The sequence below is a fragment of the Galeopterus variegatus genome, unplaced genomic scaffold (assembly GCF_000696425.1).
Source record: "Galeopterus variegatus unplaced genomic scaffold, G_variegatus-3.0.2 Scaffold1516, whole genome shotgun sequence".
Classification (NCBI taxonomy): Eukaryota; Metazoa; Chordata; class Mammalia; order Dermoptera; family Cynocephalidae; genus Galeopterus; species Galeopterus variegatus.
In genome coordinates this window covers 347,214-366,035 of record NW_007727627.1, presented here as the reverse complement: position 1 = coordinate 366,035, position 18,822 = coordinate 347,214, and the positions used below count along the sequence as shown (strand labels likewise).

The following is an 18,822-nucleotide window of genomic DNA, read 5'->3' as shown; positions in this document are numbered from 1 at the left end:
AGCTGATTACTTAACATCAGATCACTTCAGGCTGTCTCTTCTGTGTGAGGATTAAAGCACGGGGAACTTCATTGTCACGCCTGTTAAAGATTTAAATGGGCTTGTTTGGGAAATTGGCTGTTATCTCTTTCTCCTGACTTCTCAGAAGGGTAGACCACAGCCTAAATGAGGTGCAACTTAGCAGGGGCAGCTCCATTTTGATTTTTTTGGAGCCTAGGACAGGAACTTAGTCCAAAACAATAATTTTTTTTTTTTTTGTCTTTTTCCGTGACCGGCAACGGATCGCAACCCTCAGTGTTGCCCCCGCACCGGGCCGGGGACCGGCAACGGGATTGCAACCCTCAGCGTCGCCCCCATGCCTCGCTCAGCCAGTGAGCGGGAACCGGTCTGTATGTGGGATCCGAACCCTCGAGCAGGATTGCCACCGCGCTTCCCAAGCGGCGCACTATCCAGTGCGCCACCGGGCCGGCCCCCAAAACAATAATAATTTTTATTTAACGTATGTGACCTGCCTCCCAGCCACAGCTGACTGGATTAAGGGTGGACACTTTACTTAAAATGGTCTTAATCCTATTCCTTCTCTCAGTGATTTGGAATTGTAATAAAGAGATCTGGTATCTCTCAAAAGGAGGAGATGTACAGCTGGGTATTCTGAGATGGCCATGTTTGCCCATTGGATGGCTGGAGACTCAGAGAAAGAAGAAATGCCTGAAAATAACAGAAGGGAAGCAGAAGTGAGGGTTCTGCAGGCTTCCCATGGCTCCTCAGACCCAGTCTTTAGGTCTGCATTTTTATAACAGATTCCCATTTTCAACTCACATGATACTTGAAACCAGAGTTCTAACTAATACAAGCCAGTGGTCACCATTTGTCAGGAGATAAGAGATTAGTGTTTATCAATCCTTGGATGAAAGTGTTTGTATTTTCATTACCTGGCCCAAGTCTGGCTGCCTGCCCCAAAGAAAATCCCTGGCTTGGCTTGCCAAAATCTGTTACCCTAGGGCATTCAGCTCCTGGCTGAGGCTCCCCAAAATCTGTTACCAAACCCATCCGACTGCCTGCCCCCAAACAAAAACAAACAACCACAAGGTCAAATGTTGGTGGAAATGGAAGCCGGCTTTTATTTGGAATAGTGGTATGACCTGGTGACCTGAAGAGAGATGCTCGGCTGACCCATCTCTCTGGTAAGCATAAATGAGACTGGCCAGACTGAATCATCTCAAAGACTCAGGTTTACTGAGGGGATTTTAAACAGGGGGATGAAGGAACGGAATGTGGGAAGTCAAAAGTAGGAGGGAGGGAGATGTGAACTGAGGGGGCTCTGTGCAAGGAGCCAGGTGCAAAGTCTCACCAAGACTCCATCTGGTTTCTGTTTCCATCCTTGATGTTACCTTAGGGTTCTGTTGGAGGGTGCTGTGGATTGATTGAATTGTGTCCCCCAAATTTCATATATTAGAAGCTTAATCCCCTCTGTAACTGTTGAGGGTGGGAAATCCTATTAAGGTAATTAAAAGTTGGGGCTTTGAAGAGGTGATTAGATTGCAGGACCCTGCTGTAGTGAATGGATTGACAATGGTGGTCAGGGGCGTGGTTTGGAGGGATTTAAAATGAGGGTGAATGAGGAGGTTGGTCTCTGCTCTTTCTGCTCAGCCATTTTGCAATGTGATACCTGCCGTCACTGTCACCACCACCAAGACCCTCACTAGATGTGTTCCCTGGACCATGGACTTCCCAGCCTCCAAAACTGTAAGCAATAAATTTTATTTTCTTTATAAATTACACAGTTCCACGTATTTTGTTAAAAGCAACAGAAATGTACTAGTACAGAGGGAAAGAATCAGCACAGCTTTATTGATATCATTCTGGATTTCTCAGGGTCTGGATAGGACGTGTCTTCATTGCAAGTCTGCAGCTCCAGGCTGAGTGCACAACAACTTTATATTTATGTAAACAATGTCACCTTGCCCCGTAACCAAGGTTCAGAATATTGAATAACCATGGGAAAGAGGGAACTCAGAAAAATGCATGCTAAGGGAAAGCTGTCTCTTTTTACATTTCCTATAGCCCGGGCAGTTTTAAGATCCAACATGGCTTTAGTCCTGCTCACTCCAACATTTTAAGTAGGTATTAAAATCAAAGTCTTTAAAACATTGTTGTTACTGGCAGTGATGGAATCGAAAAAGTTTAGTGCCTTTTGAGAGGCCTTCCGTCAAGGTGAATCCCACAGGCTGTTAGGAGTAATATCTCTCTGGGCTGGGACAAATTGCTACTGCTTGTGAAATCATTGGGCTTTTGGTGAACAAATGGATGCCAGTTTTACCTGTTTCTAACACTGTCACTGGCGGTCAGCACCATATGCTTTCATCTGCGCAAAACTGTCAGATAAAAGGAGTCCTCCTCCAGGGTGATTGCTTGAGTTGCTGGGACTCTGTCCCTGGTGAGGGGGCCCCACCAGAGGGAACTTTGCCAGGGTTTCTAAAGCTGTGCCACTGCGTTGGTGCTTGGGTGAAATATATTGTGCAGATAGAATAAGCTTCCCCTCAGTCCTACGAATGGGGAACGTTTGTCTTTTCGTGTGTCCACTTTCCCACCTCCCCAAAACAATGTGGGAACAAAAGTCATACAGGAGTCTTACCTTTCATTCACCCACTCCTTCAATAAATAGTTCTTTTTTTTTTTTTTTTTGTCTGATGGCTGGCCAGTTTGGGGATCCGAATCCTTGACTTTGGTGTTATAACACCACGTTCTAAACAACTGAGCTCACCAGCCAGCCCTCAATAAATAAATAAATATATACTGAGCACTTTCAAGAGGCCCGTCGGTACCAGGTGTTGGGCACAGCTGCCCCACGTCAGTCCCAGGTTAACAAATCCACACGATCTCTCCCATTCTGCCACTGAAAGATTAGCCCAGGTCACCTCCCTCTGATCTCTTCCACTCCGCCGTGTCTTCAGCTCTCTTGGTTTCTCAGCATCCACCTGCCCTCCCCAACTGCATCCCACCTCTTGGTTTGTCTTCTCTTGCCATCTGGCTTTGCTATTTGGTACTCCTATAGGACACAAGTCTGCAGCTCTGACCTCTCATATAATAACCCACTTTTTTCTGTACGGTAAAAAGTTCTTTGATGTTAGGGACATACTTTTCCATCTTTGTCTCTCCAGAGCACAGAAATGTACCCGATACGTGGCAGCACTCAGTCAATGTGCTGAGAGAAAAAACATGACTGTGAGTGTATGTATGACACACATTTAATTAGCAGGAAAATATTAACACTAAGTCTCACACACCCCCATTCCCACTGAATGGCTTCCACAAAGCTCACTAGTGTTAGAGAAGAAAAGAGAACAGAGACGGGGTAGAGCGACTGGATTCTCTTTTCTGGAAGCAAGAGGTTCTGTGCCATCTGCAGCCGAGCCACTTTAGTATTTACGTTCATTGGAATCCTTTGAAAAATGTTGTTGCCTCCTTCCCAGCATAAATGAATATTTCATCATGAATGTCATTGTTGAGCTCTTTTACTTGCCCGTAATCTTGCCAACTGGGCCAATTGTCGAGCTAGGGCTGGGTCTGGAGCTCACAGACCACTCAAGCCCATTGTCCAGACTGAGTCACAAACCCTTCACACGCCAGGCTGGGTCCCCAGACCCCTCACATGCAGGTCTATGAGCTAGGTAACCAGCAAACAGGTCCTTGGAGCCATAGGTTTGAGAGCATGGCCATGTGTGGCGGACACCTGAGGCAGATGCCAGCCACACTCACAGTGCCATGCATGCGCATTAACTCCACCCCCTACACAATTGGCTGACAAAGAACATGCCGCACCACCCCCAACTGGACTGGCAGGCAAGGGGGTCCTGATTAAATTATCCTATTTTCCCAACAGTCAGGCACTGTCTTTATTTCTAGAAATCACCAGATCCCATCCTCTCTGGCAACAATCACATGATTTCTCCTTGTGCCTCTTAGTTTTTACTTTTTAAAAGTAAAAAGCAGGCTGGCCGGTTAGCTCAGTTGGTAGAGTATGGTGCTGACAACACCAAGGTCAAGAGTTTGGATCCTCGTACCAGCCAGCAGCCAACCAAACAAAAAACTTAAAAGTAAAAGGCACATCATTTTCAGTCTCAGTCCCCTTGGAAATCACTTGGTCCCTTGAGCCAGATTCTCCTCCTGTTTACTTCTGGCATCAGCCACCAGCACTCTCCACAGGGATAGGGCCTATAGTCCAAACTGCCGCTATATTTTATTTATTTTTCTTTTTTTGGCTGGCTGGTCGGGGATCCAAACCTGTGACCTTGGTGTTATAAGGCTGTGCTCTAACCAACTGAAAAGAATTAGGATGTTCCATTTTTCATGGGAGCCCTACTTTATTTTGGTGGCTGGCTGGTTCAGGGATATGAGCCCTTGACCTGGGTGTTATAAAGCCAAGCTCTAACCAACTGAGCTAACTGGCCGGCCTGTAGCCCAAACTGTGATGGGGCTATGTATGAAATCTGCAGTAATCTCTCCAACCCATATTGACCAAGCCAATGAGGTGACTTGTAGCTCATGACTGTATACCAGTCATCATATTCAACTTTCGTTTAGCACCTATCCTGCTCTAGCGGGACTTTCCTCCTAGAAACTTGCAAGTATTTCAATTCCTACATTTATATTTCGACATGTTCATCCCACCTCTCTCATCAACCCGCAGTGAGTTTTAGAATTTTTTTTTTTTTTGCCACAGCTCTCATTTTAGGAGATAATGACATGCAAACTCAAGCTAGGTTTTAACATGCTCACTCCCTTGGTGTGATGTGTGGGTAGACTATGGAGACATTAAATGGGCCACAGCATGGAAGGCAGGCTTTGGACTAATTTCTTTATTCTTAAGGAAATCCTGCTAAGAGCTTAAATGCTTATGCATTTTGTATCCAGGGGTGGTTAAAAGAGTAGAAGTATGACATTTAAAAAAAAAAAAAAACCAGAAAGTCATTTAGTGACCTTCTCTCAATGTACAAATGAGCCAAATGCAAGTTCAGAGAAATTGAGTGAGTTGCTGGGGCCAGTGACAGAGTCAGGAAGAATTTTGTTTTTCCCTTTAGTGGGTGGGGATTTAATGGACCACTCATACGCAGAAATCCTGGGGCCTATGTAACAAGCCAAGGCACAATTACATTTTCTACTGAACACAAAGATCCCTTTCCTTTCTCTGAACTTTTTACAGTTCAGCCTATGTATAGGAATGGCACACCAAAAACTGGACTAGTATTAGAGCTATGCAAAAGGGTACTGGAAAGATAGTTTAAATCCAGTATACAGTAAAGAAAATCATGGAGAATGGTTTGTTCAGGACACTGGAAAAAGAAAGAGGGAGCAGCAACAGAAGCGAGAAGAACAGGAGGGAGAGTGGCGCATCAGCAGGCAGCACCCTCAGCACAGAAGACAAGGCTTGGTATGGAAAAGAGTGGAGAGGCACATCTCCAGAAAAGTTTGTGGAATTCTTGCTCTCTTTTTAAAATTGGAAGTAGCAACAACAAAATAATTGCAAACATCAACAATGGGAAAACCTTGCTAATGGGCTTAAACCAGAAGCAGTATTGATTATGTACTAAGAAGTCTGGGGGCAGATATCAGAGGCTCAGTCCACAGCTGGACAATGTCCACAGTGATTCAGGCTCACTCGTCGCCCTCCTGTCTCCTCCCCATGCAGGGAGACTTCACCCCCCATGCTGACTGCCTGTTCACAAGGTGGCTGCCAGTGCTCCGAACATCGTTTCCCCCACAAGGCATCTCAAGCAACAACAATGAGGAGGAAACATCTGTCCCAGAATCCCATAGCAGCCCTCCCCTTCCACCTCACCAACCAGACCATGTCACATGGTCACCCTTAGCTGTAAGACAAGCCCCATGAATATAGGGCAGAGGAGACTGGAAGTCCATAACTGCCTTCAATTTATAACTATTCATCCACTAGGCTGGAGAAGGGGCCTACCTCTCTGAGGTCAATGGATTTTCTTCCACAAAGTTAGGATAAGGGGAAGAGGGGATATTTGGTAGGATACAACAAGTGAGGCTACAGATTGTGAAATATTTGCTTTATTAAGAAACTGAATTTAGGAGTTACTTCCTTCAGACAATGTATCTCTTAAAGGCCTTTGTTTTCTGGTCTTGTGGTTTGGGGTTACAGAAATGAGCCTCTACTTCCTTCAAGAGGATCTTTCTTCTTGCTATTTGTGTCCGTGTGAAATCTGCAAATGCCTTTATTGTGTATTTTTCTTTTGACTCCTAGTCTTTCAGTTAGAATTCAATTTAGTGGAAGAAACAGGCTCAAAATAAAGTGACTTGCAAGAGTAGCTTATTTCTCTTGGTTAAATTGCACAAGTAGGTAGTTCAGAGCTGATATGGTGGTTCAGCCCACAAAGTCCTCAGAGACCCAGACGCCTATCTTACTGCATTCACATAAGGCTCTGAAGGTTGAATTATGATCCAAAATGGCTACTCTAGAAGTAGCCAACACGTCTGCATTCCAATCAACAGGAAGGAGGATGGGAAGAGAATATAAACCTGTATTCCATCTGATTTTTAAGAACAGTTGCCGCAACTTGCCCATTTTACTTCTTATAGCCATTAGTCAACACATAGTCACAGGGCCACAGCTAGCTGCAAGGGAGGCTGGAAAATCGTCTCTCTTCTGAGTGGCCACCTATCCAGCTAAAATGCGAATAACTACTACCTAAAATGTGAGGATTCTATTACCATGAAGAAAATACACTAGATACTGAGAGAAAGCCAGCAGCCTCTGTCATCCTCTCTTCTATTGGACTTAGTTCAGATGAGCCAAGTCAAATTCTTTTGAAATTGAATCCAATGCAGGAAATCTCAGGGGGATATGAACAGATTTCATGGAGCTGGTATATCAGAGGGAAAAATATAGTAGGGGCCAAAGGAAAACTGCACCCCTGAAGTTTCATTAATAAAAATCACTGACAAACTTAGATCAAATATGAAGAAAAGGCATAACAAATTTTATTATTTAATGTCCTGGGGGAAAGCAAAGCATGGAGGAAATCACAAGAGAATAATGTCCCAATTTTCCATTGAGGGTACAGAGCTTATATACCCGTCTCCATAGGGAGATGGGGGTGTAGGAGTCAATGATTCTTAGGGGGACGTAATGGGCCTGGAGAACATACAATGGCCTGGGACAAAGTATATTTGGCCCACAGAGCAAACAAAGACTGGTAAATGATTTTCTTTAAAATCCTGAATGGGACCGGAATATAAGACAATTGTCTGTGACAAAAGTTAGGCCAAGTGTGTTAAAAGACGCCAATCTTCCTTCATGTGATGTAAGTTACAGAAAACTCAGGCAGAGGACCAGAGGTAATTGTCTTCTTCTGGGTGGGTCCAGACTTTAGGCAGATAAGAGAACCAGCTTTATCCTGTGCTTCAGAGAGTGACAGAGAATTGAGGGATTGGGGGTTGGGGGAGGTCAGACAGATCTTGAGGCTGCTTCTTTATTTCAGCCTGTCAAAGCATCATATTTTGGGGGTAACAGCCTTTTACACTTCAAAAATAGTCATCAATGAAAATCATATCCTAAACCAGGCTATTCATCGTCCAGTTTTACCAGAATTTAGAGAAATACTTCTGCTTGTGGCATGAATAAATACTACGCATAAATATGAGTTTTAGAAATAGAAGATTATCTAAGGATTTTCAGGAGTTATTGAACAAATACAGGATGTTGTCTCTTCTTTGATTCTGTTAGGTATTGATTTTGTGTATATGAACATAAACATTTAAATCAAAATTATACTTACATCAATGATTTTTATCAATGAAAGTATTTTCTGGAGCAAATTTCATCATACCAGTTTAATACCACAATAAATTTTACATTACAGTTAAACTGTTTCTCATTTTTTCTGCTTTACTAAAATTATTTTCACTAGAATCAGTTCCAGTTCTTTTACATGTGAACTTCAGCACCGCACTGTAACCAACTGAGCTAAGCAGCCAGCCCTCATTAGTTTCTGACATTATGAGCTTTCTTTGGTGGTTGATTAACCAAGACCAAATTTTTTCTGCTCAAACTTTATAGATCTAAATCTTGTCAAGAAGATTTGATTTTTTTCATAATTTTCAATAAATGACAAATTTTACCATGTCTGTTTTTCTCAATTTTTCCAGTTTTCAACATTACCAGTCAGCACCCATATTTCAGTCAGTTTTTATTCTATAACAAAATCGTGTCCAGTTTCAGCCACTGCTAATTTCATCTTATATTGATTATTTCTATAAAGTCCAGTTTCTGGTCATGAGGTCCTTGGCATTACAGTAGCCAGGCAGAAAAAACAAACAAACACAAACAAAAAAACTTCCCCACATTCTATGGAACTACCTGATATGCTTGGAGGTTTTATAGAACAGAATTTATAAATGGACTAGATCTTAGTGACACCAGAAGAGAGGGTCTGGGAAGGCCCGATAGTTGGCCTCAACCCACCCTGTCCTCTTCCCAGGTTCTTGACTGCACCACAGGAAAGAATTCAAGAGCAGAGTCACAGGAGAAAGTGAGAGCAGGTGTGATGTAGCAGATGAGAGATAACAGATGTCACAGAAAGGGTGCAGCCTAGCTCCGGAGACTGAGCAGGGCCCACGCCAAGTTTAATACAAAAGGAAGAGATACACATTCACGAAGTGCAGGCTGGCTCTAGAGTGAACAGCAGCTTGCCAAAGGCAAGTTTGATACAAAAAGAAAGCAATACACACCTCAGGTGCAGTGCCCACTGCCTCTAGGAGAGTGAGCAGCAGCCTCACCTTCTACTAGGATACAGCTTTTATAGTTTTGCTATCTATACATATTTATCCTAGTCATATGAATATTTGATTAAGGGGGTGGTTCCCAGTTATGTAGCCTAGTCCTGTACACATTTAGCTGGTCTCTTCTGGAGCATACTCATTGGTCAAATGCTACCACATTCACTGAACATATTCAAGAATATGTGGTGCTCTTTAGTGCCTCTAGTGGAAGGTCGTTCAAAGGATAAATACCACTTTACTGAGCATGCTCAGCCATTAGGGCTATATAATCCCTCTCTAATGAGCATGCTCAGCCACTGGATTTGCATAAGTCTGCCCCCTATAGTCTCAATCTCAATGTGCTGATGCCAAAAATGGGTGCAACTGGCCACTGTAGCTTAGGACTCAGAGGTGGGGCTTGAGTCCTAGGGGAGTGGACTGAAACCCATCTCAGGGGGAATGGGAGCCTCCTATTGCATTAGGAATCAGCTAATACAATCTTCAATCCACTCATTTGACAAGTGAGAAAACTGAAGTGCAAAGAGATCGACTGACTTGCCTCAAGAAAGATGATGAAGTCTTTCTTCAGCAAGGGCAAGGGTGAATAAGGATGGAGGTGATGGGCAGATGTGATAAATATTGATTGGGCTGTGGGATAAGGAAGAGAAAGTCTGGGATGATCCTGGGTTTCTGGCTTGGGTGACAGGAAAGGATATTGATGCTATTAACTGAGACAGAGAACAAATGAGTAGGTCAGGTCTGGGGGAGTGCATAGAGGATGAGTTCAGTTTTTAAAATGCCAACTAGACATCTAAGTGGAATATGGGTATTTGAATAAAATTTTTTTTAAAGAGTTTTGGATGGAGACATAGACTTGGGAGATGTAAAAGGTGGTAGTTATATGAGAGTAGACAAAGTCATCACCCTGGGAAATTATCCACTAAAGGGGGGAAGTTGTAGCCTTCACAATTCATTTGGCCAGAACATGTGTTCTGTTTGGTCCAAGACAAAATTTTAACAAAATTTGAATTAGTAATTAATAGATCTGCAACATAACCAGCGCCATTAGACAAGCCCAAGGACAAAATGGCACCATCCACCACCTCCCCTCCATTCCCCCATTCTCTTTTACAAGAAGCCTCATGGTTTTGGAGAAAATTAAACTTTCAGCATTTCCTCATGCACAGAACTGTCCATCGCCATGACCTAACTCAATCCCCACCCAGGAATTACATCACCCAGCTTTTGGTGCCAACACACCAAAAAAGTTCCACCACCCCCACACCTGGTGCTGTCCCCATTTTCAGGGCAGCCCTGGGCTGCCTGCCACTTTGAGCACAGCCCAGCAGATTTCTTTCTTTAATAAAGCTTGAACAGTACCCGGTATCTTGGCTCACTTTCTTTAGTAATCAATGTCTAAAGTTTGGGAGATTTCATGTAAATGTCTGTATATTGATTTCTCATTAAAAATGAGGATTGATATCACTGGACTGACATTCTTGGTTGGCAAAAGTCAACTAGAGCTGAATTGGAACCATGAGCTCCCAATCTCCAGTCTCTATCTATGGGCTTCACATCTGCGTGTTAAATGCCTGGCTCCTGTAGGCTTTTGGGTTTGCAGTCTCTGATGTACCATAAGAAGATTAAAGGGGGAAAGAATTAAGAAAAAGGGAAAGAAAGAGGAGTCCTGTGATAGAAATTGAGGGGAGCTGGTCAGAGAGGTGAGAGGAGAACCCGGAGGGCTTGGTAACAAAGAAGCAAAGGAATCAGAGTTGAAAGAAGAGGAGCAAATTACCCAGTCTCAGGTATTCTGTTATAGCAACACAAAATGGACTAATACAGAAAATTGGTACAAGGAGTGGGGTGTTTCTTATAACAGATACTTGAAAATGTGGAAACAGCTTTGGAACTGGCTGTCAGGCAAAGGTTGGAGGAGTTTGGAGGACTCAGAAGAAGGCAAAAAGATGATGGAAAGTTTGGAAGATTTTGGAGATTGGTTAAATGGTTGTGACCAGAATGCTGATAGAAATGTGGACAGTAAAGACCACGTGGATGATGAGGTCTTAGGTAGAAATGAGGAACTTATTGGGAACTGGACAAAAGATCACCCTTGCTGCACCATAGCAAGGAACTTGGCTGCATTGTGTCCATGCTCTTGGACCTTGTGGAAGGTGGGACTTAAGAGTTGTGAACCAGAATGTCTGGCAGAAGAAATTTCTAAGCAGCAAAGCATTAAGGAGGCTGCATGGTTGCTTTTGACAGCCTACTCTGAGTTATGGTGGCAAAGGTGTGATGGAAAGCCAGAATTTAAAAGGGAAGCTGAGCATAAAGATTTGGAAAATTTGCAGCCTGGCCATGCAGTAGAGAAGCAGAGAGCCAGAGAAAAATGCAAGAGTGAAGCAGATAAACTGTTTGCTAAAGACATTATCTTGGTAGTGAGGCAGCCAGATGCTAATAGCCAAGACAAAGAGAAAAATGCCCTAACAGTATTTGAGAACTCTGGAAGGGTGCCCCACCCATCGCAGGCCCTGAGGCCTAGAAGGACTGAGTTGTCCCAGAGGACAGACCTGGGGCGCATCTGCCCTCGGGATCCTGTTCCCTGCATCCTAGCTGCTCTGGCTGGAGTGGCCCCAAGTGTGGTTCGTTCAGCAGCCCTGAAGAGTAGAGGCCCGAAACCTCGGTGGCGTCCACGTTGTGTTAAGTCTGCAGGCCGGCAGGACACAAGAGCAGTGGAGGCATGGCAGGATCCACCAAGATTCCAGAGGATGTATAGAAAAGCTTGGGGACCCACACAGAAACCTGCCACAGGGGCAGAGCCACCACAGAGGCCATCTACTAGAGCCATGCCGAGCAGGAAAGTGGGGTCAGAGCCCCCACAGAGAGCCCCCACCAGGAAAATGTCTAGTAGAGCCAAGGCAGTGAGGCTGCCGCCAGGATCCCAGAACTGTAAGGCTGCTGGTAACCTGCAACACCAGCCTGGTAAAGCCACAGGCACCAGTGCAGCTCACTGGGCTGTGTCAGGCAGAGCTGTAGCAGTGAGGCTGGCTGCCTGATACTTTGGGGGCCCAGATGCCCAATTGTCCCCAAGATGCAGGACTTAGAGTCAAAGAAGATTATTTTGGAGCTTTAAGACATAATGTCTGCCCTGCTGGGTTTCGGACTGGTTTGGGGCCTGTATTTCCTTTATTCTGGTCTATTCCTCCCTTTTGGAATGGGAATGTGTGCCCAATGCCTGTTCCACCATTGTATCTTGGCAGTAGATAAAGTTGGTTTTTTTTTTTTTTTCGGATTCACAGCTGGAAGGACTTTGCTTTTGGTCTTAGATGAGACTTTGGATTTTTAAGTTGGTGCTGGAGCAAGCTAAGACTTTTGGGACTGTTGGGATGGGATGATTGTATTTTGTATGTGACAAGGACATGAGTTTTGAGGGGCCAGGGGCAGAATGATAGAGTTTGGATGTGCTGTCCCCTCCAAAACTCATGTGGAAATTTGATCCCCAATGTGGCAGTGTTGGAAACTGATTGAGTCATGGGGGCGGATCCCTCACGAATGGATTAATGCTCTCCCTGGGGGAGGGGAGATTAATGAGTGAGTTCTCGCTCCATTAGTTCCTGCAAGAACTGGCTGTTTAAAAAGACCCTGACACCTCCTCTCTCTCTCTCTTGCTTCCTCTCGCCATGTGATCTGCTTGTACCCGCCGGCTGCTGCCACTTTCCACCATGAGTAGAAGCAGCCTGAGGCCCGTGCCAGATGCAGCTGTCCCAGAATCATAAGCCAAAAAAAACTCTCTGCTTTATAAATGATCCAGTCTCAGGTATTTCTGTTATAGCAACACAAAACGGACTAATACACCAGTGTAGGCTGTAAATCATGGCAAATGTCCCTACAATACATAAAATTGGTTGGGCCTCAGGTGTATTAAATCTTTTTACGTATATTAGCTCATTTAATTTGCATAATTCTGGGGAGACTTGATTGCCTCCAGTTTTGTGGATGACCAGGACTCAAAGAGGTTGAGAACTTGTGCAAGGTGCCACAGTTAGATGGAATCTGATGTGCACCTGCTGGCTCCAAAGCCCATGCTCTTTTTCCGTTCTGCCCCTCCTGGAATCTGCCAGGCCAGAGGTGAGGAGGCTGGCGTGGGTGGTCTGGGTATGGGGTGTCCATTTGTAGAGTGAGGGTTCTACTTGAAACACTAGTCTTGGGGAAGGTGTATTCATTTGCTAGGGCTGCAGTAACAAAGTACCACAGCCAAGGTGACTTAAACAACAGAAATTTGTTTTCTCACAGGCCTGGAATTTAGAAGACAGAGGTTAAGGTGTTGACAGGGTTGGTTTCTTCGGAGGCCTCTCTCCCTGGCTTGTTGATGACCGCCTGCTCCCTGCGTCTTCACGTGGTTTTTCCTCTGGACACGTCTGTGTTCTAATTTACTTTCTTATAAGGACACCAGTCCTACTGGATGTTGCACATAATGACATTCGCAGGTTTCTCAACAACACAGCCAGTTACCATCTGGGAAGCCCCACCACAAAATAAAGAATGAAAAACGCCTCTCGCACGCGGGGTTTGCAGCCACCTTCTCCCCGGTCACTCACTCTTAAACACGAGTGCACTCGGAATTGGCAGATGCTCGAGGAAAGTCTTGATGAAGAAACACAGAAGAAAATTAACAGAATAAAGGAACGAGAGAGGATGTAGAGAACAAGACGTCTTTTTTTAAATCTGTAATTCATGTTTTTAGTGGGAAAAAAGGAGTCATTGCATCCACAAAAGCAAGATCAAGGTGTCATATAAAGAGCAACACATAAAAACGATAGCGTGAATTTTTAAGACCTCTTTATAAAAGTTGAACAATAAAATTGAAGAAATAACATTTTTTAAATGGAGAACACATAAACAAGGGGTTGGAAAATGAGAAAAAATGTAAGAAAATCAGAATTCGTCCACCATGTTCCAGAGCTAACTTTCCTTCACTTCAAATGAAGAAAATTATCAAAGAAATAAAACAGAATTTCCCTGAACACAAGGCCATAAGTCAGTCTCCTTACTGAAAAATCCCACCATGCACATAGCACCACAAACTAAACAAACAACAAACAAAACACATCAAAGCAGATCACCTTCAAACTTCAGAACTCTAGGAAAAGTGGGAAGATTCTGGTGTCTTCTGGAAGGAAAGCCAGGCACACACGAAGTAGCAATCAGGAATGAGCAAGGCCAGAAGCCAGGCGAGTAAGGCCCTTCAGAACGATTTCCATAAATAAATTTTAGAAATTAAAATAAATGAATAGAATAAGAAATAAATAAATAAGAAATAAAATAAATTTTTAATTTTAAAAACGCAACTACCAGCCTAGAATCTGTAGCCCCCACCTCCTCCAGACCATCAGTCGAAGTGTGACAGTAACACATTTACAGACACTCCAGTTTTGAAATCAATAATAAATAAGTTGCTAATTCTTATCCCTTTTTTGGGGGGGGAAGGGTCTTCACCAAAACAAGGAAATACGCCAAGAATGGGGAAGAAGGTGGGGGAGCCAGGAAATAGGACACCCAACACAAACAAGAGTCCAAGACTGATGAATGAGACTCCCGGGTGATGGCGACAGCTCTACAGCCAGCCTGAGAAAGCACAGGTCCTCACTGGAAGAGGAAAAGGAACCTGTGGGAAAAGAAGAACTGAGAATATCCACACGGGTTCAAACAGAAATCTCTACACGAATCACACAGATCTCTGGATATGTTGGAACATTTTGAGAAATGCACACTCTGGCAAAGAATTTGAGGATGAATAAATGATAGGTACTTTACATAATTAGGAACGGGGAAAAAGGAGGCAATTAACTCCCAGGGAGACAAAACAGTGATCATGAGAGAAAATAATCATAGTACACTATGTGGCTCAGCTGTTTATAGAGTCATGATACCGCAAAAACAAAATTTTGGTAACCCAAAATTAAACTGTAGAGGTAACTATATTGGGAGAACCTGGGGCGGGGGTGGATATAAAAGGAGCCGCACTTTATATTCCATAGTGAGAAGTTAATAGATGACATCCGAAACTGTAAAATCAAAACAAAGCAGTGCACGCTTATTGTTCCTGGTGTAGATGTGAGCGCCAGAAGAAAGAACAGAGTCCACGTGGTCGCTGGAGGAGTGGAAACGGGGTGGGCGAGGTGGGCTGAGCAAAGACTGCTTGGTTTTTGTTGTTATTGATGTTGTTATAAAACTATTTCACTTTTAAAAGTACACTCATGTATTGATAAAAAATGAAAATTAAAATGATTGTTGGAAGTCTGTGGCTTTGACATTTAGAAAAACATCCTATTAGTATTTTTAAAAAGTACTTATTAAGAACTTGCTCATACATAGCAAGTTTTAGGCACCAGAAAAACAATTTGTACTGCATTTCTCTTTGGAAAATAGGTTTTGATCTACATTATCAGTTTTGTTCAAAGAACAGTGACAGAGCTCCTACTGTGTTCCCGTCACTGCAGAGGGGCCTGGGGACACAAATGTGGATGAAGCTCTGTCTTCACTCCTGAAGATCCCCCCCCGTCTGGTGGAGGTGAGCCCTTGGCAAGCTGAGCTGCAGAGCAGCACGCAGTGTTGTGGGGCAGGATACAGGACACTCTGAGGCAGCCACTTTGACTTAAGTGCTCCATGTGTTTTTAAGCAACGCACATCACTAAAGTCACCCTAATGAGACAGACTTTTTGCTGCCTGCTTTATTGATAATTTGTCCCCATGAAGTATGCGAGGGGTGAGGAGGGTACACAGGAGCTCACAAATGTTTACTACAAAACAGCAGCAGGTGCTCCAGCACCAGGAGGGAATCCACACAGGCATCTCATTCCTGAACCTCCCCGAGTCCTGGGGTGGGTCCAAAGCAGGCAGGAGGTGGCACTGGAGGCAGGCTCCTGGGCGACACCGCTGTGTGTGGCTCCATCTGGGGTTGATCTAGGGTAAACAAAACAAAAAAGGGGGAAAAAACCCTGCCAGAAAATAATGAAGCCAAGATGAGTGAGACCAGAGCTCAGTAATGAAAAGCAACAAGTGTGTGTCCACTGGTGGGAGATGCGGGGCCACGTTCCTGAAGGGTTCCTGATGCAGGCTCTCCAGATGTCAGACTCATGCCTCCCTCGGGAATAGAGATGCCCTCCGCTTTCTTTGACCCCTTTCATCCACCCCAGCCCCCATTTGCTTCCCACTCCCCCGAGTCTAGGGGATAAGAGGTACCCAGATGCCATCTTAGAGAAAGAGATGAAATGTGAAAGATCCAAAATTGTCTTCTAAAGATGTCCCTGAGACCGTTTACCTGGAAGAGACTGTGATACTATTAATCAACAAACCTACAGTGGCCCTATCCCAACTGTGGACTGCAACTGGGACATGCACTTTAAAGGAGCTCGGGTACTGGGAATGCCCCAAAGTGTGGGATGTGGCCTAGACCAGAAGGTCAGAGAAGGATTCCCTAAGAAAACAGTACTTGATATCTAAAGGATCAGCGTTACCTAGCTTTCCAGGCAGAGATAACAGAAGGATGAAGGCCCTGTGGCAGAAGGCAGTAAGACTGGAGTAAGGGACTAGAGAAACGTCTCATGGTTAGAGCTGAGAAAGTGAGGAAGCATCGCAGGGGAGACAAACCTGGAGAGGTGGGCAGGTGGGTAGGGGCCAGACAGTGCAGGGTGTTGGAAGACTGGCTGAACAGCTTTGCTTCATCTACATAGCAATGGGAGGTCACTGAAAAGTTTCAGGAGCTCACATTTGCTGCAGTGTAGATGACGGACTCAGTGGGGGTGGAGGGGTGTCCAGTCAATGACAGTGGACCAGTCAGGAAGCTGCTATGGCTTAATTGTTTTATCTGGCAGGGTGAGTTTAAAAAAATATATACATAAATCCACTATTTTACTTAAAATTATTCTTAACAGTTTTGTTTTTCTGTTTTGCTATTAATTCATCATTTTTTACCAAATTTCATTCTTTCAAATAAAATAACGTTAAATCTGTCTAGCTACTGATATGCATTGTCAACTTTCCTATATTTAGCTAAACAAATGAATTATACAAAGCCTCAAGGATCTGTATAAGGCTCTGAACCTCAGCCTTCTTTTTTTTTGTAAGCTGGCAGGTATGGGGCTCCACACCCTTGATCTTGGTGTTATAGGAACAAGTTCAAATCCAATAAGCTACAAGTGAGCTCCGCCCCCTTAACTGTCTTAATTATCAATTATCTCTGCCTTCAACAATCTTGCAATAACAAAAAAAGCCACTGAACCATAATTTACCTCATTCATACAAAACGAAAAATAATAAAAACTAAAGTGAGTTTGAGACCAGTTGCCCCACTGATCCTGAGTTAGTCTATGGTTTTCTGTGGTACTTTACAGTGTGACAGAAGAACCTCATTTTGTACCCTCCAAAGTTTTCTGCGGAATCATTCACATTAAAAAACTAATGTCTACTGCTTACACCTGACTGAAAGCCAAACATTCGTCAAGGATTTACTGTACTTCATATGGGCTCCAAGAGACAAACATTCTCTAAGATATTGTAGAAACTAATGCAGCCAGAGAAAATGCTTCCACTTTTCTTTCTTTTTTTCTTTGCGGCTGGCTGATACGGGGATCCAAATCCTTTCCTTTCTTTCTTTTTCTTCCCCGTATATATATATATATTTTTTTCAATTTGAAAGCACTTTACTTAACTAGGCAGATTGCAAAAGCAATCATGGCAGACACCTTACTTAGTTCATCCTTCTAATAAGTCTGTTGATCTGGTCTTCCCTGTTGCCAGCACCTCCACCTTCCACAGAATGGGTGGTCTTTTTTTCATTCCACCTTGTGGAGAAGATAGTGTGAAGGGCCACAGGAAGTTATTTGCTTCTTTGAAGCTCTTTCCAACAGTATAGATCTCATGAATCAGATTCTCCATGCAGATGATGCCATATTTACCAAGAGATTGAGCAATCAAAGTGTCATCTGTCAAGGCAATTCGCTTCTTATTGATTTTGCCTTAACCACGCTTGTAGATTAGTTCATTTCCTGACTTCAGGTTTGGGTACCCCCAGGCAATACATGGTTCCACAATCCTCAGCATGTTAGCTGACGCCTTGTTGAGGCGTCACCCTTAGCAAGGGTGCCGCTGAAGATCTGGCGAAGGCAAAGAAGCTGCACCACCCTTCGGATCTTTGGGCTCACACCATCGATCCTCTGGTCCTGATGACAAATGCCAATTTGCGTTCTGCAAGCACACAGAAATTGCCAGCTTTTCTTGCCATCCTAGCCATACGAATCTCAGCTCTGTACATCTGCCTATGTTCCTTGTGACAGTGCTTAGCTTTTTCATAGACAAGCTTCCTCTTGACCTTTCGAAGCATCTTTGGGGCAAACTTCTTCCTCAGGTGCTTAACCTTCAGCTCTGTGAAATTCCTTCACTTTTTCTTAAGGGTTTCTGGCACAGCAGGAACCTGCTTCTTCTTTGCTTCGACACCCTCCATGGTTCCAGCCAGAGAAGAGGAACTGAATCCTTTCCTTTCAAAGTGCTACATTAGTGGACAGTGGCTGCTGCAGTGCTGAGAACGGAACTAAGGTATTAGAGGTCATGCTGAGAGAAGCTCAAGTTCTGGTTCACACAAACAGGAGAGACTGCACTGAGTTGAGGCCCAGAAAGGCCATGCCTTAGGAATAAGGATCACACTGATGAAAGGCCATGCTGCTTTGGGATGAATCGCAAGAGAGAAATAAGCCTGTTTTCATCAAGTATAAAACCAAATATAACAAGATCAGAATGATCTGCCATGTCATTTAACCATGATCTTCTGTCATTTAACCATGTACCAGAAGAAAACTCAACATTCTTTAAAAGAGGACAACACAATTTACTTCTTGCATGGCCTCATACAAAATGTTCCCTATAAGACAAAAAATGACTAGATGTGTAGAAGAAAAGCAGTCACAGTGACCAGATGTTGGAATCTGGACACAAGGGGCTTTAAAACTCCTGTCATAAATATGTTCAAGGACATAGGAAAAAAAC

The 18,822-nt window shown here is 43.8% G+C and overlaps 1 pseudogene; it reads right to left on the bottom strand.

Annotated features, from left to right (window-relative positions):
* Nucleotides 1-17,530: 17,530 nt before the first annotated feature.
* Nucleotides 17,531-18,438, bottom strand: LOC103594254 (annotated as a pseudogene).
* Nucleotides 18,439-18,822: the final 384 nt, after the last annotated feature.